Source organism: Bos javanicus, chromosome 2, assembly GCF_032452875.1.
Source record: "Bos javanicus breed banteng chromosome 2, ARS-OSU_banteng_1.0, whole genome shotgun sequence".
Lineage (NCBI taxonomy): Eukaryota > Metazoa > Chordata > Mammalia > Artiodactyla > Bovidae > Bos > Bos javanicus.
Window position 1 is genome coordinate 14651203 of NC_083869.1, and position 26867 is coordinate 14678069.

Here is a 26867-nt window from a genome sequence, read left to right on the forward strand (position 1 = left end):
CAAGAGTCAAAAAAAGACAGTTTAACAAACAAGAGACAATTCAAAAAAATCAGGAATCAAGAACACCTGATTTGTTGAACTTTCTGTGTATACATGTATATGTACCAAATAGAAATTCTGGAGCAGAAGAATGCAATGAATGAAATGAAAAAGGCAATAGAGAGCAAGAGTAGACTTGATCAAAGAATAGAAAGAATTGGTAAAGTAGAAAGCAGGTCATTTGAAATTATCCTGTCAGAGGCAAACAAGAAACAAAAGAATGAAAAAGAGTGAAGAAATCTAAGTGAACTATAGGAAACTATTAAAAGAAGTAATCTGTGCATCCCAGAAGGAGAAGAGATGGAAAAGGGGGCAGAAAGTTTATTATTTTAAAAGATGAGAATTTCTTAAATCTTGGGTGAGGTTTACAACTCCAAGTACATGAAACTTGCTGCTAAGTCGCTTCAGTCGTGTCCGACTCTGTGTGACCCCATAGACGGCAGCCCACCAGGCTTCCCTGTCCCTGAGATTCTCAGGCAAGAACCCTGGAGTGGGTTGCCATTTCCTTCTCCAGTGCATGACAGTGAAAAGTGAAAGTGAAGTCGTTCAGTTGTGTCCGACTCTTAGCAACCCCATGGACTGCAGCCCACCAGGCTCCTCCGTCCATGGGATTTTCCAGGCAAGAGTACTGGAGTGGGGTGCCATTGGCTTCTCTGACATGAAGCTTATAGCTCTCCAAAAAATTTCAACTCAAAAATATGTTCTACCAAGACACAATATAATAAAACTGTCTAAAATTAAGGACAAAGGGAGAATTTTTAGAAAGGCAAGAGAAAAATCTTCACATATAGGAGAACTCCCATGAGACTATGATTGGGTTTTGCAGCAGAAACCTTGCTGTCCAGGAAAGAGTAGAATATATTCAAAGTGTTTGAAGGAAAAAATAGTCACTACAGAAAATAGTGTGGAGGTTCCCAAAAAAATTAAAAATAGAGCTACTCTGGTGGTTTCATTGATAAGTTGTGTCCAGCCCTTGCAACTCCATGGACTGCAGCCAGCCAGGTTCCTCTGTCCATGGGATTTCCCAGGTAAGAATATTGGAGTGGGTAGCCATTTCCTTCTTCAGAGGATATTCCTGACCCAGAGAACTACCCTGTGATCCACAAGTTCCACATCTGGGTAATTATCCAAAGAAAAAGAAAACACCTATATTCATTAAAGTATTATTTACAACAGCCAAGATATGGAAACAACCAACTGTCCATTAATGGATGAATGAATAAATAAAATGTGGTATACATATAGATCTTCCTTAACTTATGATGGGATTATGTCCTGATTACTCCATCATACATTGAAAATATTGTAAGTTGAAAATGCATTTAATATACCTACCTACTGATCATCAAATTTAGCCTCACCTGCCTTAAACATGTTCAGAACACTTGCATTAGCCTAGAGTTGGGCATAATCATCTAACACAAAGACTTTTATAATAAAGTATTGAATATCTCCTGTAATTTTTTAAATACTGTACTGAAAGTGGAAACCAGAATGGTTGCAAGTGTATTTACCATTGTGATCACATGGCTCACTGTGAGGTACAGCTAGCTGCTGCTGCCCAGCGTCAGCAGAGTATGGTAACAAATATCACTAGACCAGGAAAAGATCAAAATTCAATTTGTTTCTACCAAGTGAGTTTTGCTGTAGCACCATCATAATGTTGAAAAAATTATAGAAGTTGAACTATCATAAGCTAGGGACCATCTGATATAATGGACTATTATTCAGCCATGAAAAGAAAGAAATTCTGCCATTTGTGACAGCAGAGATGGAACTTTAGGGATTACGTTTAAATGAAATTAATCAGAGAATGACAAATACTGTATGATCTCAGTTATCTATGAAATTTTAAAAATTAAAACTCAAAGAAACAGAAAGGTTGTCAGGGTCTAGAGGTAGAGAAAAGGGAAGATGTTGCCAAAGAACACAAGCAGGGTTGTAAGATGAATAAGATCTGGGGATATTATGTACAGTACAGTAACTAGTGAATGATGCCATGTATTTTTTGTGCCACTTTAGTCTTATTGGGAGAAGGCGATGGCACCCCACTCCAGTACTCTTGCCTGGAAAATCCCATGGACGGAGGAGCCTGGTAGGTTGCAATCCATGGGGTCTCGAAGTCAGACACGACTGAGCGACTTCACTTTCACTTTTCACTTTCATGCATTAGAGAAGGAAATGGCAACCCACTCCAGTGTTCTTGCCTGGAGAATCCCAGGGACAGGGGAGCCTGGTGGGCTGCTGTCTCTGGGGTCGCACAGAGTCAGACACGACTGAAGGGACAGCAGTAGCAGCAGTCTTATTGATAACCTATATCCACTTTAAAAAATGTACAATGTGAGAGTTGCAAGTTAAATTTTATTAGGGGCAAAATGAGTACTGCAGCCTGGGAGACAGCACCTCAGATAGCTCTGAGAAATTGCTCCAAAGAGAACAAAGGGAAGGATAAGTGATTTTGATGAATGGAGAGTACATGCAATCAAGCACATATTTTTTTCAGAAAGTTTCTGCTAGTCTTGTGAAGCTTCTGCTAGTCATGAGAAATAGTCCTCACCATGAAGGGTTTTAGTATTTTAGTAGATATGAAGAGATACAAGAGTAGGGCTTGTAAAATCAGCTCCTGAAATATTTAACTATCTGAAGACCTGTCCTGCCATTTTTTCCAGAGCACAAAGTTCCTCATTTTTTCTATCCTCCCTGAACTCCTTCAGGGGGTGATAAAGGCCAGCATCGGCATCATATGATTTAATCCTTGAAGAGATACATGTTAAGCACCCATGTTGTTATTGTTGTTGTTGTTCAGCCCCTAAGTCGTGTCTGACATTTGGACTGCAGCACGCCAGACTCCCCTGTCCTCCACTATCTACTGGAGTTTGCTCAGATTCATGTCCATTGAGTTGATGATGCTATCGAACCATCTCATCCTCTGCTGCCTTTTCTCCTTATGCCTTTAATCTCTCCCAGCATCAGGGTCTTTTCCAGTGAGTCATTTCTTCAAATCAGGTGGCTAAAATATTGGAGCTTCAGCTTCAGCACCAGTCCTTCCAATGAATATTCAGGACTGATTTCCTTTAGAATTGACTGGTTGGATCTCCTTGCTGTCTAAGGGACTCTCAAGAATCTTCCCCAGCACCACAGTTCCAAAGCATCAATTCTTTGGTGCTCAGCATTCTTTATGGTCCAGTTCTCATATCCATACATGACTACTGGAAAAACCATAGTTTTGACTAGACAGACTTTTGTTGGCAAAGTGATGTCTCTGCTTTTTAATACACTGTCTAGGTTTGTCATAACTTTCCTTCCAAGGTGCAAGCTTCTTTTAATTTCATTGCTGCAGTCACTGTCTGCAATGATTTTGGAGCCCAAGAAAATAAAGTCTCTCACTGTTTCCATTTTTTCCCCATCAATTTGCCACAAAGTGATGGGGTTGAATGCCATGATCTTAGTTTTTTGAATGTTTAGTATTAAGTCAACATCCACTGGATACTCATAAAAGCAAGAGAGTTAAAAAAAAAACATCTATTTCTGCTTTATTGACTATGCCAAAGCCTTTGACTGTGTGGATCACAATAAACTGTGGAAAATTCTGAAAGAGATGGGAATACCAGACCACCTGACCTGCCTCTTGAGAAACCTGTATGCAGGTCAGGAAGCAACAGTTAGAACTGGACATGGAACAACAGACTGGTTCCAAATAGGAAAAGGAGTACGTCAAGGCTGTATATTGTCACTATGTTTATTTAACTTATATGCAGAGTACATCATGAGAAATGCTGGACTGGAAGAAACACAAGCTGGAATCAAGATTGCCGGGAGAAATATCAATAACCTCAGATATGCAGATGACACCACCCTTATGGCAGAAAGCAAAGAAGAATTAAGAGCCTCCTGATGAAAGAGGAGAGTGAAAAAGTTGGCCTAAAGCTCAACATGCAGAAAACGAAGATCATGGCATCTGGTCCCATCACTTCATGGGAAATAGGTGGAGAAACAGCGGAAACAGTGTCAGACTTTATATTTTGGGGCTCCAAAATCACTGCAGATGGTGATTGAAGCCATGAAATTAAAAGACGCTTACTCCTTGGAAGAAAAGTTATGACCAATGTAGATAGCATATTGAAAAGCAGAGACATTACTTTGACAACAAAGGTCCGTCTAGTCAAGGCTGTGGTTTTTCCAGTGGTCATGTATGGATGTGAGAGTTGGACTATAAAGAGAGCTGAGCGCTGAAGAATTGATGCTTTTGAACTGTGGTGCTGGAGAAGATTCTTGAGAGTCCCTTGGACTGCAAGGAGATCCAACCAGTCCATCCTAAAGATCAGTCCTGGGTGTCCATTGGAAGGACTGATCCTGAAGCTCAAACTCCAATACTTTGGCCACCTGATGTGAAGAGCTGACTCATTGGAAAAGACCCTGATGCTGGGAAAGATTGAGGGCAGGAGGAGAAGGGGACAACAGAGAATGAGATGGTTGGATGGCATCACCAACTCAATGGACATGGGTTTGAGTGAACTCTGGGAGTTGGTGATGGACAGGGAGGCCTGGCGTGCTGTGGTTCATGGGGTCGCAGAGAGTCAGACACGACTGACGACTGAACTGAACTGAACTGAGTTTTAAGTCAGCTTTTTCACCCTCCTCTTTCATCTTTATCAAGAGTCTCTTTAGTTACTCTTCACTTTCTGCCATAAGGGTGGTGTCATCTGTGCATCTGAGATTACTGATATTTCTCCCAGCAACCTTGATTCTAGCTTGTGACTCATTCAGCCTGGCATTTCGCATGATGTACTCTTCATAGAAGTTAAATAAGCAGGGTGACTGTATGCAACCTCAACATACTCCTTTCCCAATTTTGGACCAGTCCATTGTTACATTTGCAGTTCTAAATGTTGCTTCTTGACCTGCCTACAGCTTTCTCAGGAGACAGGTAGGGTGGTCTGGTATTCCCATCTGTTTAAGTTTCCACAGTTTTTATGATCCACACAGTCAAAGGCTTTAGCGTAGTCAGTGAAGTAGAAATAGATGTTTTTCTGGAATTCCCTTACTTTTTCTGTGATCCAACAAATGTTGGCAATTTGATATCTGTTTCCTCTGCCTTTTCTAAATCCAGCTTGTATATCTGGAAATTCTTGGTTCTTGCATGTACTGTTGAAGCCTAGCTTGAAGGATTTTGAGAATTACCTTGTTATCATGTGACATTAATGCAATTGTGCAGTAGTTTGAATATTCTTTGATATTGCCCTTCTTTGGGATTGAAATGAAAACTGACCTTTCCAGTCCTGTGACCAACAAATGTTGGCAATCTGAGTTTCCTCAAATTCTTGGTTCTTGCATGTACTGTTGAAGCCTAGCAATTACCTTGTTATCATGTGACATTAATGCAATTGTGCAGTAGTTTGAATATTCTTTGATATTGCCCTTCTTTGGGATTGAAATGAAAACTGACCTTTCCAGTCCTGTGACCACTGCTGAGTTTCCCAAATTTGCTGGCATATTAAGTGCTGCACTTTCACAGCATCTTCTTTTAGGACTTGAAATAGCTCAGCTGGAATTCCATCATCTCCACTAGCTTTGTTCTTAGTAGTGTTTCCTAAGGCCTACTTGACTTCACACCCCAGGATGTCTAGCTCCTCGTGAGTGAGCACAGCGTCTGGAGCATTAAGAACTTTTTTGTATAGTTCTGTGTATTCTTGCCGCCTCTTCTTAATAGCTTCTGCTTCTGTTAGGTTTCTGTCCTTTATTGTGCCTATCTTTGCTTGAAATGTTCCATTGGTATCTCTAATTTTCTTGAAGAAATCTCTAGTCTTTCCCATTCTATTGTTTTCCTCTATTTCTTTGTACCTATCACTGAGGAAGCCATTCTTATCTCTCCTGGGTATTCTTTGGAACACTGCACTCAGATGGGTATATCTTTCCTTTTCTCCATTGCCTTTCACTTCTATTCTTTTCTCAGCAATTTGTAATACTTTCTCAGACAACCATTTTGCCTTTTGGCATTTATTTTTCTTGGGGATGGTTTTGATCACTGCCTTCTGTACTATTTTACGTCCCTCCATCCATAGTTCTTCAGGACTCTGTCTATCAGATCTAGTCTCTTGAATCTATTTGGCACTCCCACTGTATAATCATAAGGGATTTGCAGACCTACAAGACCTTCTAGGACTAATACCAATAAAAGATGTCCTTTTCATCACAGGGGATAGGAATGCTAAGTAGGAAGTCAAGAGATACCTGAAGAAATGGGCAAGTGTGGCCTTGCAGTACAAAATGAAGCAGTGCAAAGGTGAACAGAGTTTTGCCAAGAGTGGTCTTAGCAAACACCCTCTTCCAATAACTCATGAGATGACTCTATACATGGACATCACCAAGTCAATACCAAAATCAGATTGGTTATGTTCTTTGCAGCCAAAGATGGAGAAGTTCTATACAGTCAGCAGAAACAAGTCTGGGAGCTGACTATGGCCTGGATCATGAACTCTTTATTGAAAATTTCAGACTTAAATTGAAGAAAGTAGGGAAGCCAGTAGGCCATTTAGATATGATCTAAGTCAACCCCTCCATCTAGAATCCAATAACTTTTTTACTAGTTAAGGTATTACTCCTCTTTTGTCTCATCTATGCAGTGATAATATGAAAATTAAAACATATAATCTACTTACCTCAGATTTTTCATATCAAGATTCACAGTATGAATATTCATAAGTACATTGAAACAATTTATCAAATCAAAAATAAGAATAATGCTTTTTAAATTTAAATACTTATATGGTACTATGGTGTTGTGTTGTGGTATGTACTCCAACTATGGTGTACACAGAAGACTCAAAAGAAGACTTGAGTTGGGCATGACTTACTCAAGTCATGCCCAAGACTTACTTGAGTCTTGACTCAAGACTCAAGAGAAGACTCTTGAGAGTCCCTTGGACTGCAAGAAGATCCAACCAGTCCATCCTAAAGGAAATCAGTCCTAAATATTCATTGGAAGGACTGATGCTGAAGCTGAAAATCCAATACTTTGGCCACTTGATGCGAAGAACTGACTCATTTGAAAAGACCCTGATGCTGGGAAAGATTGAAGGCAGGAGGAGAAGGAGACAACAGAGGATGAGATGGCTGGATGGCATCACCAACTTTATGGACATGAATTTGAGCAAGCTCCGAGAACTGGTGTTGGACAGGGAAGCCTGTCATGCTGCAGTCCACGGGTTCACAAAGATTCATACACGACTGAACTGATGGTACTATAGTCTTTTTAATCCTTTTCTATAATCTCATGCTCCAGTCTGAGAACTAATTATGTTTCTCGTGGATCTTCAGTATCACATGTCAAGCATCTAACTTGTTTAAACCAGTTTCAGCATGTTCGTATTTCCAGGAAGCTAATTTCTTAAGCATCTCAATTGTTTAATATATCTGCTATTGTTAAGCTGTTTTTGTAGAGATGTATCTGAAAGCCCCTACTTACTTTGAAATTATTGCCTGTTTCACCAAATGAGTTACAGAACTTGGTTCAGTACAGAAATTTGTTTCCGTTTTGATTTGATAAACCTCTGTATCTGATCTCCAGAGCTTATTTTAATACTTTTACATGAGATTGCCTGACACTTATATAGTTATTTAAAACTCTGTGATTAGGAGTACAAGGTGTGTAGACAGATCTGAGTTTGAATCCCAGTTCTGCCATTAATTTGTCATATGGTATCTGCCATTGCTTAATCTCATTGAACTCATCTCCTCATCCAAAAATGGAGAAAGGAACTGTACCTAAAACCTGAAAGAGATACATTACCAAACTTTATAATGACTTTGCTCCCAAGTATTTTGCTGCTAAGTCACTTCAGTCGTGTCTGACTCTGTGCGACCCCATAGATGGCAGCCCACCAGGTTCCCCCGTCCCTGGGATTCTCCAGGCAAGAACACTGGAGTGGGTTGCCATTTCCTTCTCCAATGCATGAAAGTGAAAAGTGAAAGTGAAGTCGCTCAGTCATGTCCGACCCTCAGTGACCCCAAAGACCGAAGCCTTCCAGGCTCCTCCATCCATGGGATTTTCCAGGCAAGAGTACTGGAGTGGGGTGCCATTGCTTTCTCCGCCCAAGTATTTTAGAGGCCCACTATTAGGTTAATATCAAGGAACGAGAGAGACATTGTTGACTAAACAAAGCGTGGTGCATTGAATCAGGACTGAGGGTGGCTACGGACTGCAACAAGATGTACCTGGTGTTTAAAACACTCCAAGTAGTAGCAACTGTGCCCAGTGGAGCAGTAAAAAAAATAAGAAGTGCTACACACGTTATACTTCACCCAAGGGACCCAAGAAAACATTTTATTGGGGAAAGCATTTTGCATGGGGTTCGAGGACCCACATTAGTAGGTAATGGCTACCACACAAGGGAACTTAAGAATTGTTATAAATGAGATCATATCTATAGCCCATAGGCTGACAATACCTAGGAAAATTCAAGTTGCATCTATGAAGATATAATGTGACATGAAAGTCACTCAGTCGTGTCCAACTCTTTGTGGCACTCAGGCTCAGTAGTTGCTCAGAGGCATGTGTAGTCTTCCTGGATCTGGGATCAAATCTGTGTCCCCTGCACTGGCAGGCAGATTCTTATTCACTGTACCACCTGGGAAATCCGGAACCTCATTTTTAAATAGAGTCTATCATCTGTGCTTTTTTTGAAGTTGGGCTTTTGTGTATAAGCATCTTGTTGTTCAGTTGGTAAGTCATGCACAACTCTTTGTGACCCCATGGACTGCAGCACTTCAGGCTTCCCTTACTTCATTATCTCCCAGAGTTTGCTCAAACTCATGTCCCTTGAGTTGGTGATGCCATCCAACCATCTCATCCTCTGTCACCCCCTCTTCTTATCCTGCCTTCAATCTTTCCCACCATTGGGGTCTTTTCTATTGAGTTGTCTCTTCGTATCAGGTGACCAAAGTACTGGAGCTTCAGCTTTAGCATCCATCCTTCCAATGAATATTCAGGGTTCATTTCCTTTAGGATTGATGGCTTTGATCTCCTTGCTGTCCAGGGGACTCTCAAGAGTCTTCTCCAGCACCGCAGTTTGAAAGCATCAATTATTCAGTGCTCAGCCTTTTTATGGTCCAACTCTCACATCCATCCTGGCATAAATATGGTTATAATATATAATAATAGTGTACCATTGGAGAAGACTCTTGAGAGTCCCTTGGACTGCAAGAAGATCTAACCAGTCCATCCTAAAGGAGATCAGTCCTGGGTGTTCATTGGAAGGTCTGATGTTGAAGCTGAATGCTTCAACAATGTTGAAGGCCAATACTGTGGCCACCTAATGAGAACAGCTGACTCACTTGAAAAGATCCTGATTCTGGGTAAAATTGAGGGCAGGAGCAGAAGGGGATGACAGAGGATGAGATGGTTGGATGGCATCACCAACTCAATGGACATGAGTTTGGGTGGGCTCCTGGAGTTGGTGTTGGACAGAGAGGCCTGGCGTGCTGTGATTCATGGGGTTGCAAAGAGTCAGACACAACTGAGTGACTGAACTGAACTGAATGTATGTATTGCATGTGCTCAGTTGCTCAGTCATGTCCAACTCTTTGCAACCCCATGGACTGTAGCCCAACAGGCTCCTCTGTCCATGGGATTTTTCCAGGCATGAATATGGGAGTAGATTGACATTTCTTCCTCCAGGGGATCTTCCTGACCCAAAGATGGAACCCACATTTCTTGCCTCTCCTGTGTTGGCAGGTGGATTCTTTACCACTGAGCCATCATGCACTATGTAAATTTGTGTAACAGGTTATAAACTAGCTACATAACCATTATTTTTACATTTCTAACTAACTTCATTTTGACCACAGAATTTAGTTCCTTCCTCCGGATTTCCCAGTCCTTATACTACCCACACCTGAAGTCCTGCTTGACTCTCTCAGCTTCATCATCTCACATCCATCCAGGCAATCAGTTTTGGCAGTCAACTGATTCATTTTTCTCAATGTCTTACATTTGTCTTTTGTAATCCATTACTTTGCCATCCTGCAGTTTATATCCTTCTCACTCATTTCTGGGCTCTTCAATTGGTCTCCCAACTGACCTTCCTGCCAATCCTCATTCTACCCCCACATGCTGCAGGACTGAGCTTTATTTGATCATGAACTTTATTTGAGCATACAATGCCAGCAATTTCCACTTTATGCAAAATAAATTCAAAATTACTCATCCTAGCCCCTCCACATACTGGCTTCCACATACTTGAATTCTTACTGGTCTTGTACGCGTTAACCATCAGCTCCTGTCCGATTGACCCAAGCTATCATCTTCACATTTCTAGGGAGAAATGTGATTTTCTGCAGGTTATGCCTGGAATGAAACTCCACCTTCTCTATACAGTCAGTTCTACAAACATCAGTCTTCTGAGAGTTCTCACTCCTCTGAACTCTTAGAGCATTTACTGTTAACATCATTCATTCAGTAATGAATCATCTTGTTTCACTGTAATTCCTTTCTGTTTTTTCTTGTATCTTTTAACTGTTCTCATTCCCTTGTCTTGTTTCATAAAACTAGATTATAAGCTCACAAATTAAATCCTTGCAGTCTTCATTATTTAGGACACCTAATACAAAAACTGGGCTCAGTAATTACATTCTCAGTATTTTTATTTTGCTTTTGGATAGATCATCATAACCAAGAGGTATAGTGTTAAGTCATTTTTTCACATTGTTACCATTTTTTTCTTTATTTAAAAAGATAGGATCACAGAGATAAAATTTGAGAGAAATAAATTGATTAGTCCAAATGGACATAAATTCTCAAAAAAAAAAAAAAAAAAACAAACTCTAGCCATGTTCTTTTACTGACATTAATTTCAAATAATGACCATTCATTAACATAAGTTGCCCATTGTTTTACACTGCAAAAGCAAAGAGTACATTTTTTCTTTCTCTGTTGACATCCCAGAAATTTAGAATTTTAGTATCGCATATCTGTTTTGAGACTATAAAGGGGGTTGCAGTATGATAGTTTCAAGGAAAACAGTGTGTTCTTAGTAAACTACTGTTAAAGGCATGGAGATGAATGAATGTATTTTGCCAAGTACAACATTGAGAAGTGCTCCAATGAAGCAGTGAGCAGTTTCCACTCTAGGGGTTTACCTTAATCTTATGAAAACCTCCACCCAGGCCCCCAGCTTTCTTTCTTTTTTCTTTAAGCTCCCTGTTTTCTCTTTTCCCTCCCAGCTTTATTATAGTGACAAATAAAATTTATTCACTTCCATCTTCACTTCCCCTAAAATTGAGTGATGAGGTCTACATGCACACAACAGATATGAATGTTTTATCCTTGATTCCAAACATGCACGAAGGTTTTGCTTTCTCTTCTGACATTGATCATACCTCAAATCTGCTCTGCTGAACAAACTTCCAGTGTCATCCTTGTACTCACCTAGCATCTACCCCCTAGGCAGACTGTGATTTGTACTTAGCCTTGACTCTGAAAGCCACACTGGCCTCATCTCCTCAAGAATTGATATGACACTTCTTCATTTTATATTTTTTCAAACCAAATGCCTAGAAAGGTTTATCAATCTGTTAAGTACCACAGCAAGTTGGAAACAAACCTAGACTGGAATTCTATTAATTCAGGAAGCATAAAATATTAACTCTAAAGTATATTGACGTATCTTGGTTACATATATTTATATATGTATGTGTGCGCTATATGTTTAGTTGCTCAGTCGTGTCCAGCTCTTTGCAACCCCATGTCTTCTTCCAGGTTCCTCTGTCCAAGGGGATTCTCCAGGCAAGAATACTGGAGTGGGTTGCCATGCCCTCCTCCAGGGGATCTTCCTGACCCAGGTTTCGAACCCAGGTCTCCCACATTGCAGGCAGATTCTTTACCATCTGAGCCACCAGGGAAACCCTTATATATGTATATGTAAATATATATTTGTATGTTTATATCTGCTGCTGCTAAGTCACTTCAGTCGTGTCTAACTCTGTGTGACCCCATAGACGGCAGCCCACCAGGCTTCCCCATCCCTGGGATTCTCCAGGCAAGAACACTGGAGTGGGTTGCCATTTCCTTCTCCAATGCAGAAAAGTGAAAAGTGAAAGTGAAGTCGCTCAGTCGTGTCCGACTCTTAGCAACCCCATGGACTGCAGCCCACCAGGCTCCTCTGTCCATGGGATTTTCCAGGCAAGAGTACTGGAGTGGGGTGCCATCTCCTTCTCCATGTTTATATCTACTCATATATAAATGGCTCCCAGAAATGTCATTTTCTTAACCAGTTAAGTAATTAATGGCTAAATTCATACTAAATGAATAAATAAATAAGTAACCTAAGGATGTAATTAGTCCACTTTGAACATCAATCTTTAGTGGAAAATATGAAATCTGTTAGCCTATCAAGTATTTGGCAAAGACTTCAATGAATGCTAAACCTCTTTAAAGATTGGTAAACTATATATATTATCATGTATTCTTTGTGATGACAAAGAAAGATTCCTTTTAGATCATGGATGAAAGTGAGATTAAAGCTTTTTAGTTTTATAATTGAAATTTGGCTGTGAATCACACAAACTTAATATTTTAGGGCCCAGCCTATTAACCAACATTAAAGTTAAAGGGCTGTCTAACTGCTTTTAAGTAGTTAATAAAAGAAGTGCAATTGACCATATAATCAGAAACTCAGATTCTTACAGTTAATTATCAAAGACAATGACAAAATTAAATACTTAGTCTGATTCAATGCCTGTGGTTTAAAGAAGCTAGGATGTTAATATGTTTTAGCTATAAACGTAGTCATCAGTATCTCCTTCAACTACATATATATGTCTCCTTCAACTATGTATGTAGAAGTATCTCCTTAAAAATGCTGTCAATCAAAATGTGCTTCCTGGCTAGATGGCAGGCGGGCAAGACTGCTGGGTATGCACCGTCCTCAAATCCACAAACAAGAGAGCAGGTCCTCTGTGCCTCTTGGGCCTCTGGTCCACACCATGGCAGATTCTGGGTGCCTCTGGGCCCCCGGCTGCTGACTGACTTCTCACTCACCAGAAAGGGATTTCTCCTGTTTGCTGAGAATATATTGTGCCTGGTGATTCTGATCTGCTTTAGTGCCTCGACATCAGGGTACTCCTTTTCAGTGACAGAGATGATCTTTGCCACTATCTTTGTTGTCTACATGTGTGACCTGCACACCAAGATACAGATCATCAACCAGCCTTGGAGTGATTGCTTCTGAACCCTTGTAGCGATCATCCTCTACCTGATCACCTCCATTGTGGACTGTGGTGCTTGTCAAGAGAGGAAACAACTCCAAAATCACAGCGGGGGTATTGTCCTTATGCGCTGCGTAACTCTTTGATTATGATGCCTATATTACCTTCCCCTTCCCTGATAGCTCAGTTGGTAAAGAATCTGCCTGCAATGAAGGAGACCCCGCTTCGATTCCTGGGTAGGGAAGATCCCCTGGAGAAGGCATAGGCTACCCACTCCAGTATTCTTGGGCTTCCCTTGTGGCTCAGCTGGTAAAGAATCTGCCTGCAGTGCAGGAGACCTGGGTTTGATACCTGGGTTGGGAAGATCCCTGGAGAAAAGAAAGGCTACCCACTCCAGTGTTCTTGGGCTTCCCTTGTGGCTCAGCTGGTAAAGAATCTGCCTGCAGTGCAGGAGACCTGGGTTTGATACCTGGGTTGGGAAGATCCCTGGAGAAAGGAAAGGCTACCCACTCCAGTATTCTGGCCTGGAGAATTCCATGGGCTGTATAGTCCATGGGGTTGCAAAGAGTCAGACAGGACTGAGCAACTTTCACTTTCACTTGTTGCTGCAAAGACATATAGCAGCCCCTACTGACCCTGCAGATGGCTGGATATAGGTGAACTGTCTTCATTTCTCTCAGCAACCTGCAAATAAACCTTGAAATAACTCCTCCCCACTCTTACAACACTCCCAGTCAACTCCCAGGCTCCTGTTGAGGTAAAAGTGCCTTTATCATAAGAATTTGTCTTCTAGCCTGCCAATCAATGCTCCTGGGTATGTCTGCCTTTATGGGTGTGCCTAGGTCCGCCTTCTGCAGTATCCAGACAGACATCAGTTCTGCCTGGACAGTGCCCCCACCTAAGAAACAAAATGACAGAAGAGGGTACCTCAGATTTGAGACTATAGGCCCCATGTTGTAACCCACTCTAAATAACACCCTCAGGGTATATGTGGGGTGAAGAGTGTTCTGTAGGGGAATAAATAAATACGAGGCAGATTATTGGGCTTCCCAAGTGGTTCTAGTGGTAAAGAACCCAGTGGCAATGCAGCAGACATAAGAGATGCTGGTTAGATCCCTGGTTTGGGAAGATTCCTGGGAGAAGAGAAAGGCTACCCACTCCAGTATTCTTGCCTGGAGAATTCCATGGACAGAGGAGCCTGGCAGGCTATGGTCCATAGGGTCGCAAAGAGGTGGACATGACTGAAGCGATTTAGCATGCACATATGCAGATTATTAGAAAAACTATTACTGCTATTGGCTGTAATACTGAGATGCTATAATATCAAGCATTTTCATTCATTATTTTCATCCTTAAAACAACTCATTAGAACTGATTCAAATGTATTCTTTTTAATGGCTGAGTAATACTCCATTGTGTATATGTACCACAGCTTTCTTATCCATTCATCTGCTGACGGACATCTAGGTTGCTAGTTCTAATGAGGTGGATGAAACTGGAGCCTAGTATACAGAGTGAAGTAAGCCAGAAAGAAAAATACCAATACAGTATACTAACGCATATATATGGAATTTAGAAAGATGGTAACAACAACCCTGTATACGAGACAGCAAAAGAGACACTGATGTATAGAACAGTCTTTTGGACTCTGTGGGAGAGGGAGAGGGTGGGATGATTTGGGAGAATGGCATTGAAAAATGTATAATATCATATATGAAACAAGTCGCCAGTCCCGGTTTGATGCACGATACTGGATGCTTGGGGCTGGTGCACTGGGACGACCCAGAGGGATGGTATGGGGAGGGAGGAGGGAGGAGGGTTCAGGATGGGGAACACATGTATACCTGTGGCAGATTCATTTTGATATATGGCAAAACCAATACAGTATTGTAAAGTTAAATAAAATAAAATTAAAAAAAATTATCAGAGATGTTAAAATGACAAAAAAAAAAAATAAAACAACTCAATGAGGTTGACACTATTAATTACATTTTGTATGTGAGCAAACTGAAGCTCATAAATGATGGGTGACCCGCTTAAAGTCACAGAACTGTTAAATGGCAGAGTTGGGATTCAGGCCTGGGTCTTTCTAGTTCTAAAGATTACATCTTTTGATTATACCATACTTCTAGAATACAGTTTTTCTAAGATTGAGGTGGAAAAGACTGAGGATAAGAGAATGACAAAGTAGATAGCGTAGTCAGGCATTTATTTGAGACTTGAAAAAAATGACATAAATAACAGAAATGGCAGAAAACACATGTAGTTATATGGTGAATAACAAATACACTTAGTTATAGATTGAAACAATTTGCTGCTTTTAACTTTATAAATCTTAACAGCTTCCAAGATTTATACTTAGGTAACCCATTCAGCCACACATGCTCACTCTGCTAAGCATCGAAAATGAGAAATACATACAATTCATCAAAGAAGAATTTAAATTTTGCTTCAACTGGACTTGGAATTTAAATAGATGTGTTGAACTGAGGGCATACAGTTTAGGATTAGCTATTCCTTGGAGCGCATGCGTATGGAACAGTGGTCAGACCTAGAATAACACTCATGCACCAGATTGGCAGCAGTTTTGACTCAGCAGATAAGTAGACTTGAGTGCCTAATCATAATTGCTTGGCTAATGATGTATGTGTTTAATTGGACATCTGTAATGATTAAGAGCAATTACTGTTTTTCAAGTATTATATTGAACCTAGAGCAGATATATTGCAAACATTATTAAGGTAATAATTGCTCGGTAAATATTTCATTTTTATAAGCACATTGTGCTTACTCTTAAAAGGCTCTAGAAAATTGGTTTTTAATACCAGTGGTTCCATTATTCAGGCATTACTTCCAGGAATGTTATGAATATTTCATTTGGAATTTGAATGAGAGCTGTCTTTTTATCTAAGGTATCCAAAGTAATGCATTCCATTCTGAATTCATCACCTTTCCCCACTCCTCTCCAAATGTGCACTGCCATTTTAGGAAAGGCGCCAGTATTGATAGCCTTAACTCAGACTTCTTTTTTATTACCATTCCCCTCCCCGCCCCTGGGCCATCCAATTAATCAAGTCCACTGACTTCCCCTGAGACCTTCTCCCTCCTATCCATTCTTTATCTGCAGCCACAGGGATCATTTTAGAATAAAATTTGAGCATGTGAGCTCTCCTGCTTAAAGTCATTTAGTGGTTCCTAGTCATAACTCCTTTTAAAATGCTTATAATGCCCCCACCGCATGGTGCCTGCCTAATTGCCACCCTTACCTGATGCCACTCCAAGCTGTGTCATTCTGGACTCCTCTCACTTCCTTGAATCTGCATTACCTTGCTCTACTTCTGAAACTTTGTCCCTGTTTTCCTCTCTGTCTTAAATAGTAGTACTCCTGCTTTTTCCACCAAGTTCAGCACAAATCTCCTTCCTTCATTAAGCCATTACTAACTGGGCTATGTGTTCTGTGTGCTTCTAAAGTATCCTATATTTCTGCTACCACAAACCCCATCACCTTTCATTTGTGAATTCTCATTTACTATAATATATATATATATATATATATATATATATATATATATATCTGGTGCTGGCCTGTAATAGATGTTCAATAATTAACTGCTAAATTAAGAGTGAAATTTGGGTACCATGCTGAAAAATACAATTTGAGTATCACTAGGGAGCAAAATGGTGAGATTTCTGAAAACCATATCATAATCATAGACAAGAGTATAAGATTAACAGATCCAAACTACTATACATGAAATAGATAAGCAACAGGATTTACTGTATAGCACAAAAAATTCAATATCTTGTAATAACCTGTAATAGAAAAGAATGTGAAAATACCTTTATGTGTAACTGAATCACTTTGATATACACCTGAAACTAACATAATATTGTAAATCAACTACATTTCAATTTGAAGAAATATAAGGCTATGGTTTTTCCAGTGGTCATGTATGGATGTGAGAGTTGGACTATAAAGAAGGCAGAGCGCTGAAGAACTGATGCCTTTGAACTGTGGTGTTGGAGAAGACTCTTGAGAGTCCCTTGGACTGCAAGGAGATCCAACCAGTCCATCCTAAAGATTAGTCCTGGGTATTCATTGGAAGGACTGATGTTGAAGCTGAAACTCTAATACTTTGGCCACCTGATGTGAAGAGCTGACTCATTGGAAAAGACCCTGATGCTTGGAAAGATTGAAGGCGGGAGGAGAAGGGGATGACAGAGGATGAGATGGCTGGATGGCATCACCGACTCGATGGACATGGGTTTGGATGGACTCCAGGAGCTGGTGATGGACAGGGAGGCCTGGAGTGCTGCAGTTCATGGAGTCACAAAGAGCCAGAGCCAGACACAACTGAGCGACTGAACTGAACTGAACTGAATGTAACTGAAAATTTTATTCAAGAGAGAACTGAGAGTAAACAGGAAGTCTGTCCCCCAAAATATGAAGGGTTCTCAGTTGGAAGAAGTACTATACTTTTTCTGAAATCCTTTAGAAGAGCACAGCAAGATCAGTAGCTAAAAGATTGAAGGATACTCCAACTAGATATAAGGCATAACTTTCTAACAGAGCTATCTAGTCATAACCATGATGCTTCAAAAACAGCCTAACTTATCACTGGAAATTGTCAAGTGGAGTCTGACTAATCATCAATTTGGGATTCTTACAGAAAGTAATCCTGCATAGATTTGAGACCAAAATAGAACCAGTACCATGGTCTTTACCAGGTTTACTGCATGTTTCCTTTGCTTATCAAAAATAATCCTTTCAAACAAAATTAATGGATGAGGATAGTTTCAGTGGAAGTTAAGGTGGGTGTTGAGTATTCCTTTTTTCAATGATTAATTACTCTTTTATCCAGTCCAAAGGGTAAGGTTTAGTTTCAGGAAAAAAAAAAAAAAGTGGCAATTCAACAAAAACCATAGAGAATGACTCTTGACTTTATTAAGTTGGAGATGTCACAGACTGAATCAATGTTCAGCTGTAGTAGGATACAGGAAACTTGTGAATTTAAACCACTACCAAACTGTACTCTAGTATGGAGCATGAGTGAGTGAATGAGTGTTAGCCGCTCAGCCGTGGCTGACTCTCCAACTCTATGGACTGTAGCCCACCAGGCTCCCCTGTCCATGGGATTCTTCAGGCAAGAATGCTAGAGTGGGTAACCTTTCCCTTCTCCGGGGGCTCTTCCTGACCCAGGGATTGAACCTGGATCTCCTGCATTGCAGGCAGATTCTTTACCATCTGAGCCCAACGTAGTATTAATATTTTTCTGCTCTAAGCTATGAGAAGATATATTTTTGGTAAATGTCCATGTCCAGAAATGAATAAAATGAGAAAATCTGAGCATCTTTAAAAATACAAGTATTTAGTAAAATAAAGTACTGGTGAGGACATTCTAAGTCAGAAAAAATTTCTGTTTAAAGATTTAATGTGGAAATTGTTAGAAGACAAGTAGCCAGTCTTGTCAGAGGAACAGGTTCAGGCCTGGGAATAAAGTGGAGTTGGGGTATTTGGTTCAACACATATTGTCAAGAATCTTAGATGTCAGGCTAAGAAGCAGAGAGGAGCAAATGAAGTAAAATACAAAAGTGCTATTTGGAAAAGATGAGGCAAGAATATGTGGTGTAGATCTAAAATACAAGCACAAACTACAGAGGTCTTTAAAACAGTAGTTTAAATATTAACAATTTATATACTTCCTTACAATTCTGATGTGTTGATAGTTGTCACAATGTTATTAACCACCACTCTCCTCTCCAAAGGAGGCTCCTTACCCTTTGCTTCAGTTCAGTTCAGTTAAGTCGCTCAGTCTTGTTCAACTTTGGGACCCCATGAATCACAGCATGCCAGGCCTCCCTGTCCATCACCAACTCCCGGAGTTCACCCAATCTCATGTGCATCGAGTCGGTGATGCCATCCAGCCATCTCATCCTCTGTCGTCTCCTTCTCCTCTTGCCCCCAATCCCTCCCAGCGTCAAGGTCTTTTCCAATGAGTCAACTCTTCGCATGAGGTGGCCAAGGTATTGGAGTTTCAGCCTCAGCATCAGTCCTTCCAATGAACACCCAGGATTGGTCTCCTTTAGGATGGACTGGTTGGATCTGCTTGCAGTCCAAGGGACTCTCAAGAGTCTTCTCCAGCACCACAGTTCAAAAGCATCAATTCTTCGGCGCTCAGCTTTCTTCACAGTCCAACTCTCACATCCATACATGACCAGTGGAAAAACCATAGCCTTGACTAGATGGACCTTTGTTGGCAAAGTAATGTCTCTGCTTTTTAATATGCTATCTAAAATGAAGTGAAGTGAAGTCGCTCAATTGTGTCCAACTCTCTGCAACCCCATGGACAGTAGCCTGCACCAGGCTCCTCCGTTTATGGGATTTTCTAGGCAAGAGTACTGGAATGGGTTGCCATTTCCTTCTCTAGGGAATCTTCCCAATCCAGGGATTGAACCCAGGTCTCCCATTGTAGACAGATGCTTCACCATCTGAGCCACCAGGGAACTTCCAGATGCCCTAAGCGTCTTTTAACTTCCTGGCTGCAATCACCATCTGCAGTGATTTTGGAGCCCAAAAAAATAAAGTCTGACACTGTTTCTGCTGTTTCTCCATCTATTTCCCATGAAGTGATGGGATCAGATGCCATGATCTTAGTTTTCTGAATGTTGAGCTTTAAGCCGACTTTTTCACTCTCCTCTTTCACTTTCATCAAGAGGCTTTTTAGTTCCTCTTTGCTTGGCTGTGTGAAAATAACAGGTCAATCCTGTCTGATAAGATGATTGATGATTTTTTTTTTTAATATCATGGCTCTGCAAAGAATATTTCTACAAGTTATAGGAAAAGAAGGTGAGAATCACAATGTACAGATATTTGGAGTGAGCTTATAACAGATTATTTTCATACGTGCTCCTGACTACCAAATGTTTGGTGGCAATTAATACGAATTTGTCTCTATTTGTAATTTGGATAGGAGCGTTTAAAGCATTACATCAGTCTAGATCATGAGGCACATTAATAAACTATTTAAAAAGCTAATATATTTTAGTTCTTTGAAAGATCATTTTGGTGCTTCTTTTGGTGCTTAGTAACTTTTTTCCTTCATCAAAACATTGATCCAAAACTATTAAAAAAAAATAAAGTCTAAGCGTTCTACTTTACGAACTAAGAATCTTGTTGCTGTTGTTCAGTCACTCAGTCATGTCTGACTCTTTGCAGCCCCATAGACTGCAGCATGCCAGGCTTCTCTGTCCTTCACTGTCTCCTGGAGTTTGCTCAAACCCACGTCCATTGTCAGTGATACCGTCCGACCATCTCATCCTCTGTCGCCCCTTCTTCTCTTGCTCTCAGTCTTTCCCTGCATCAAGATCTTCCCTAATGAGTCAGCTCTTCGCATCAGGTGACCAAAGTATTGGAGCTTCAGCTTTAGTATCAGTCCTTCCAATGAATATCCAGAGTTGATTTCCTTTAGGATTGACTGATTTGATCTCCTTCCTGTCCTAGGGACTCTAGAGAATCTTCTCCAGGACCACAGTTCAAAAGCATTTTTCTTCAGCACTCAGCCTTCTTTATGGTCCAACTCTCACATCAGTACGTGACTACTGGAAAAATCATAGCTTTGACTATACAGACCTTTGTTGGCAGAGTGATGCCTCTGCTTTTTAAGAACAAGGAATCTTATTACATAATAATCTGTTATTGTTTCATGACTAAGTTGCGTCTGACTCTTTGCGACCCCATGGACTGTAGCTTGCTAGATTCCTCTGTCCATAGAATTCTCCAGGCAAGACTACTGGAGTGGGTAGCCATTCCCTTCTCCAGGGAATTTTCCCAACCCAGTGATCGAACCCAGGTCTCCTACACAGCAGGAAGATTCTTTACCATCTGAGCCACCAGGGAAGTGTTCTTGGTCAACTAGGATCCAAATGTAAACTGTTGGCCCTCCAACTAACGTTTTGAAACAGTTATGTTACTAATGCATGCGTGCTTGCTAAGTGCAGATAAATAGGTGTGCAAACAAACAGATGCATAAATGACAAGGTCTAACTCTAAGAATGGAATAATGGGAAAGATTTATATTTCTGTTTGGTTATCTGATTTTTTGTTAATATAATAGAAGATCTAGTGTTAAAAACTCTAAATTCCTCTTATCTAGTAAGTTATCCAAGAAAAGAGCAAAAAGGTATAGAATTATCACTCCAGAACAAACTCACATGCATTGAAATGGAAAGAAGTAAACTCTGGTGTCATATCAAACAGAATCTCACTTGGCCAAGCTACAGTGAAGAACTTGCTTATAATTACTTCCTTGAGGAAGACAGAAATAAACTAGTAAGGGTATGATGTTGCTTATTAGTAGAAAAATGTTATTAATGTAGTGGAAAGCATCCTGACCTTGGATAGACAACCGGTGTTTAAATTTCAGACCCAGTAATGTACTAGCTCCTTTGACCCTGAGCAGCTCCCCATCACCCTCTTTCTAAAATGGAGGTGATAATACTCATCTCATAAGTTGTTAAGGATATATATATTACAGATGAAATAAGTTTGCAAATCATAAAACAACCGAAAGTAAGATATGTTACTATCAACTTCTTTAAATTTGCCTCTGAGCCTATATGGTTTTTAAAACATGTTTTATTTGTAGCTTAGAGGTAATACTGTCTTTTAGGTCCTAAATGTACTTCAAAATGTATTTTATGTATGTCCCTTATACCGTAACTGTCCATATAAATAGTACAGCTGGTGTTTGCTTTGATTCCAATGATGTCAGTGGACCATGCTGCTGCTGCTGCTGCTGAGTCTCTTCAGTTGTGTCCGATTCTGTGCGACCCCATAGATGGCAGCCTACCAAGCTCTTCCGACCATGGGATTTTCCAGGCAAGAGCACTGGAGTGGGGTGCCATTGCCTTATCCGCCAGTGGACCATAGAATTGTATGAAACTATCTTGTGCTGTCTCCAAGACCTTTAGCAAAAAGATGCCCATCATTGACTAAGTAAACCAGGAATTCTGGGCTGTTCACAAAGTAAAGTGACCTGTGGTAGAATTTGAGATGAGACATTTTAGCTCAATCATTGGTGACATTTTACTTCACTGAAATGTGATGGAGAGTTGGTCTCTGGCATTATTTCTTGAAAACGTTTTAATCCTTGGAAGCAGGTGGGCTGTGTTTAGGATCCATGAAGGCAGAGTAGATAGTCCTTAGAGTGCTTTTTGCAAAGCAAATCTAGTCTGAGTCTGTCCTGCTTGATCTGAAATCCTGCCCATCTGGAGAAGTTATTTTCAACAGGAAGGTACCCATGGCAAATGAACAAAGGCTCTGTTCAGCCTTGAAGCCCTCCACCAAAAGCAAAGAAAGAAATAGAAATTATAAAGCAGCAATGCTAGCCGTAATCTAACACAATTATTTCCCTTTCTTCTGTTCATTTCTTTAAATCTCAACTTTAGTACAATTATCAACAATTTGTGTAATAAAGACTCCATAGACTACAGTGGAAACGATTGACTTATTTAAAGCAAGAAATAGTAATAATGTGCAGATTATGATGAAACATAATGAGCTAATCTTAAGACAACTTCACATGCCTTATTATTATTATTATTGTTGCTGCTGCTGCTGCTGCTAAGTCGCTTCAATTGTGTCCAACTCTGTGCGACCCCATAGACGGCAGCCCACAAAGCACCCCGTGCGTTAGCCATGGCTAATAAAAAGCTAGGACAGGTAAATTATAGTATACATATTAGAGCTCATAATGAGTTCCTTTTGAAAAGTGACCCATTATGTATTTAAGTCTGCCAAAACCCTTTCACACAAACCAGAATGGGGAAAGAATAAATCTCCCATCAATTGTGCTATCATGCATCATCTTGCTTAATTCCAGCAACACAACCAGTGTTGGAGTTGCCATGATGTGCTTCATAGAGTTGGAATCTAAGACACATATATTCAGTCATTCCATGATTTGATTCTAAGTCATAATATGTTCTGGAGAAGGCAATGGCAACCCTCTCCAGTATTCTTGCCTAGAGAATCCTATAGACAGAGGAGCCTGGTGGGGGGCTTCTGTCCATGGGGTTGCACAGAGTCGGACATGACTGAAGCGACTTAGCATGCATGCATTTATTGGAGAAGGAAATGGCAACCCACTCTAGTATTCTTGCCTGGAGAATCTCAGGGACAGAGGAGCCTTGGTGGGCTGCCGTCTATGGGGTCGCAGAGAGTTGGATATGACTGAAGCAACTTAGCAGCAGCAGCAGCAGCATAATATGTTCATTGATTCTGAAATTAGGGCTCTTAACTCTACACAAAACCACCTCCCAGTGTTAAAGCCATGGAAAAGCAGTTTGGGAGTTACCATATTATTTTGGAAGTGAGTTAGATTCAACCTGTACAGAAGAGTCAGCAGAAGAGCCACTGCTCTTCAAGAGGCAAGGGAGAAAGAGAGGAGTTGGACATGATTCCAAGTTTGTATGGTTCAGCAATTGGAGGAATGAAGATACCATTAACAGATATGTTGAGTTCAACAGTTTAAATGTTGATGTTAATGTGGGGGGACACATTTCAGCTAGACATTGATTTTCAGGTGGTAGAGGAGGAGCTCAGTTTCTGTATCTAATTATAACACTTCTGTATATAATTATAATAATTCTCCCTGTATTCATGAATTATGAAAATGGGCACAAGAAACCTCCAAAATGAGAAAATAGTCAGAGTAACTAATATTCAATAAATGTAACTTATTTTTAAAGATACTCTTCTGATTAAAAAAAAAATTAACAAATCTCACTATTTGAAGCTAGTAATCTAGTAATTTCAATGTTTTTTATTCATGAATTTTCAAATAATGTGGTTAGTTTTTGATTTATTTCAAAGGGTTAGAAATTTAATAACTATTAGCTTTATTCCATTTGTAACCAGAATTCACAAAGCTTTTCTAGATACTTTGGTTCCTAGCCTATTTAAAGTCAGATCACTTATGGTGGAGGTAGAGTTTACTATATGAGTAAATAGCCTGTGATGTTTTTACACATAGTTAGGTATTTGGCTTATATGTGCATATGTATGTGTGTTTGTGCATGGGAATATTTGTGTGTGTGTGTCCTAATAGTTTATTCTTCAACAGGGGAAAATAGCATAAAGTGATGTTAAATCATTGAGGCAAATTATTCTAAAACTTGAATTCCAAAATAACTATTGTTCTCACTCTTCCATTTGTGTATTCAGTTGTTTTTATGAGCAGGTAGATATTTATTTATATGTAAAGAGTGTGATTATAAAATTGTTTCCCAAAATGATGGAAAATTGCTCCATCCAGAGAATGAAACAACAAAAACCCAGAAAGGTTACAAATTTCCTAGCTTTTCTTAGTTCGCACATTACATTTTCTTTAGCTTTCTTGCCAAGGTCAAACTGTCATTATATTCTAATCAGACTGTCAAGATATATCTCTTTGATAATGCATGTTTTAGTAACTTATTTCATAAACAGCCTTAATAAGCACTATAATTGTCACTGTATCGAATTACTAAAAGTGATACAAAGTCATTGAATTAAATTCATAGATAAACTTCTGTCCATAATACAGAAAAGACTCATAGATTTAACTTCTCCCAACACTTTCTAAGGGCCTCTGAAACACTAAGGAAGATATGAAGGGCCAAGCATGGAGAAGGCAATATGAACAAAGAGACTGGGAGGGAAGAGATGAATTTGGAGGTCCCTAATCTTGGCAGCTGGGATGTTTGCACCAAGACCTTCCTTTCTCTCCACCTCAGGCTTTTTGATCTCCAGGTGGACTATTTTCTCAAGTGCCGAGACAATGTAGTCTTACATCTGGTCAGAGTCCTGGTGTTTTCTCAGAAGATGGACTATAGTAACAGTGTATAGTAACAACTTCAAAAGGTAAAATTTCAGGTAGTATGGAAACTGATTTAGGAAGATATTTTCCAACATCTCTAAAATCTTAACCACATAGGTGCTTCCATCCCTTACAGCACTTTTTTTTCTTTCTTTGTAGTTTTATCTGTGTAGTTTGACAGCCTTGAATGGAGCTTGCACCCTCCAAGTAAACCACAGTACCCACAGTATCCTACATGGAGCCCAGGCAGGCATCTGTCTGGACCCTGTGTGGGTATGTCAGCTTAAGCCCCAGGTAAATTCTGCTACCAAATTATGTCTTGTATTGCTGGAACAGCAACAGATCACTACTTGGTCAAAGTCATGAGTAGAAAATGGTGAGAGAAAGGATAGAATATTCAAAGTTTGAAGCTTGCTCCTTAGCAAGTCTAAAATAAATACAGAAATAATTTTCTCCATTAACTACATGGCTTAGTTAGATTTGTTGTTGTTTGCGGGGAGCCGGCGTGAGGACCTCTGCCCATGGCAAAGGTCATGAGGAAGGAGGCTCGACATACGCAAAGGCGGGATCGAGCCTCAGGAGTCCCCCTGGAAATTCTTGAGCATCTATCCCCAAAACCAGAGTCTACCTACTTTACTACTTTGTGCTCTCACCTACACCTCTGACTTTACGGGGGGCTGTCCCCCACCACCTCTTTCGGAAAAAGAGTTAACTTACAGCTCCAGTTAATAATAATTCCTGGATGTGATAGGAGTGTTTCAACCTACAAACTCCTCTGAAGGTTCTCTAGCCTGCCTGACAGGCTTGTCCGGCCACATGTGATTACTCACAGCCTCCCAACTGTGAGAGGCACGAGATGCTTTAAACCTTCTAAAAACAGGTTCTTTAGAGAAGTTAGAAAACTATTAGTATAGTATAGTGGGATGATTAGAAATTGTTTTGGTGAAGGGTTTTTCATTTGTTGAGCCAATGTTTGTTGCTAAGTCTCCACATCCCCTGCCCTTACACACATTAATGAATATATAGAAGAAATAAGTATTAACCTTTGATATTAATCACATTAGACCTTAGGCTAAGTAAATTCTTTCCTTGATTAAAACCCACTACACCCTCACCCTATAGGTATGTAACTTTATCTGGTACCTTCAGAAGGTGGAGTCTTTTTAAGAATAATCACCCCTGGAGAAAGAAGTGTCCTGGTTGACTGACCGCTGTCACAAGGAGAGGGTCATAAATTGTCAGCAGGCCCCCTGGCCAGAAGATGATGTAACACCCCTAAGACCTCTGTATACATTTGTATGAAGCACCTGACTTTGATAAAAGTCAGGACTGCTAACCCCGCATGACTTTTGCATAACATCTCAGTGTATAAAAGTAGACCATGGAAAATAAAGAATTGGGATCAGTTTCTCGAAATACTGGTCTCCCCATGTCGCTCTCTCTCTCAAACTTTGGCTGAATCTCCATGTGGAGCGCGGAACCCACCAAGTTTACTAATTTTGCCTGGGCTTCTAAAATCCGACCGGGGAGGCCTCAGTGTCTCCTCTCCTTCGGGAGAACGGAAGGACGCCTGCGGCCTACGTAAGTGGTGCAAGCTTCTTGTCTTGAAGTTTTATTGGTCTCCCGAGTAAACCAAGCTACTCAGCCTCTTTTCTCCACTGAATTTTCCTACTGAGCTATCCTCATTCTATTACTCTTTACATCTCTAATTAATATCTAATTGAAGCTATTGTATCCTGATCCTCGCCGAAGCCGTCCCCACTTCGA

General features: G+C 40.3%; 1 protein-coding gene and 1 pseudogene across 1 annotated transcript in view; one reads left to right on the forward strand and one right to left on the reverse strand.

The window, feature by feature from the left end:
- The window catches only part of PPP1R1C (protein phosphatase 1 regulatory inhibitor subunit 1C), a 52266-nt gene that overhangs the window by 15878 nt on the left and 9521 nt on the right, over nt 1–26867 (reverse strand). The window lies entirely within an intron of this gene.
- Nucleotides 12949–13916, forward strand: LOC133235426 (proteolipid protein 2-like; annotated as a pseudogene).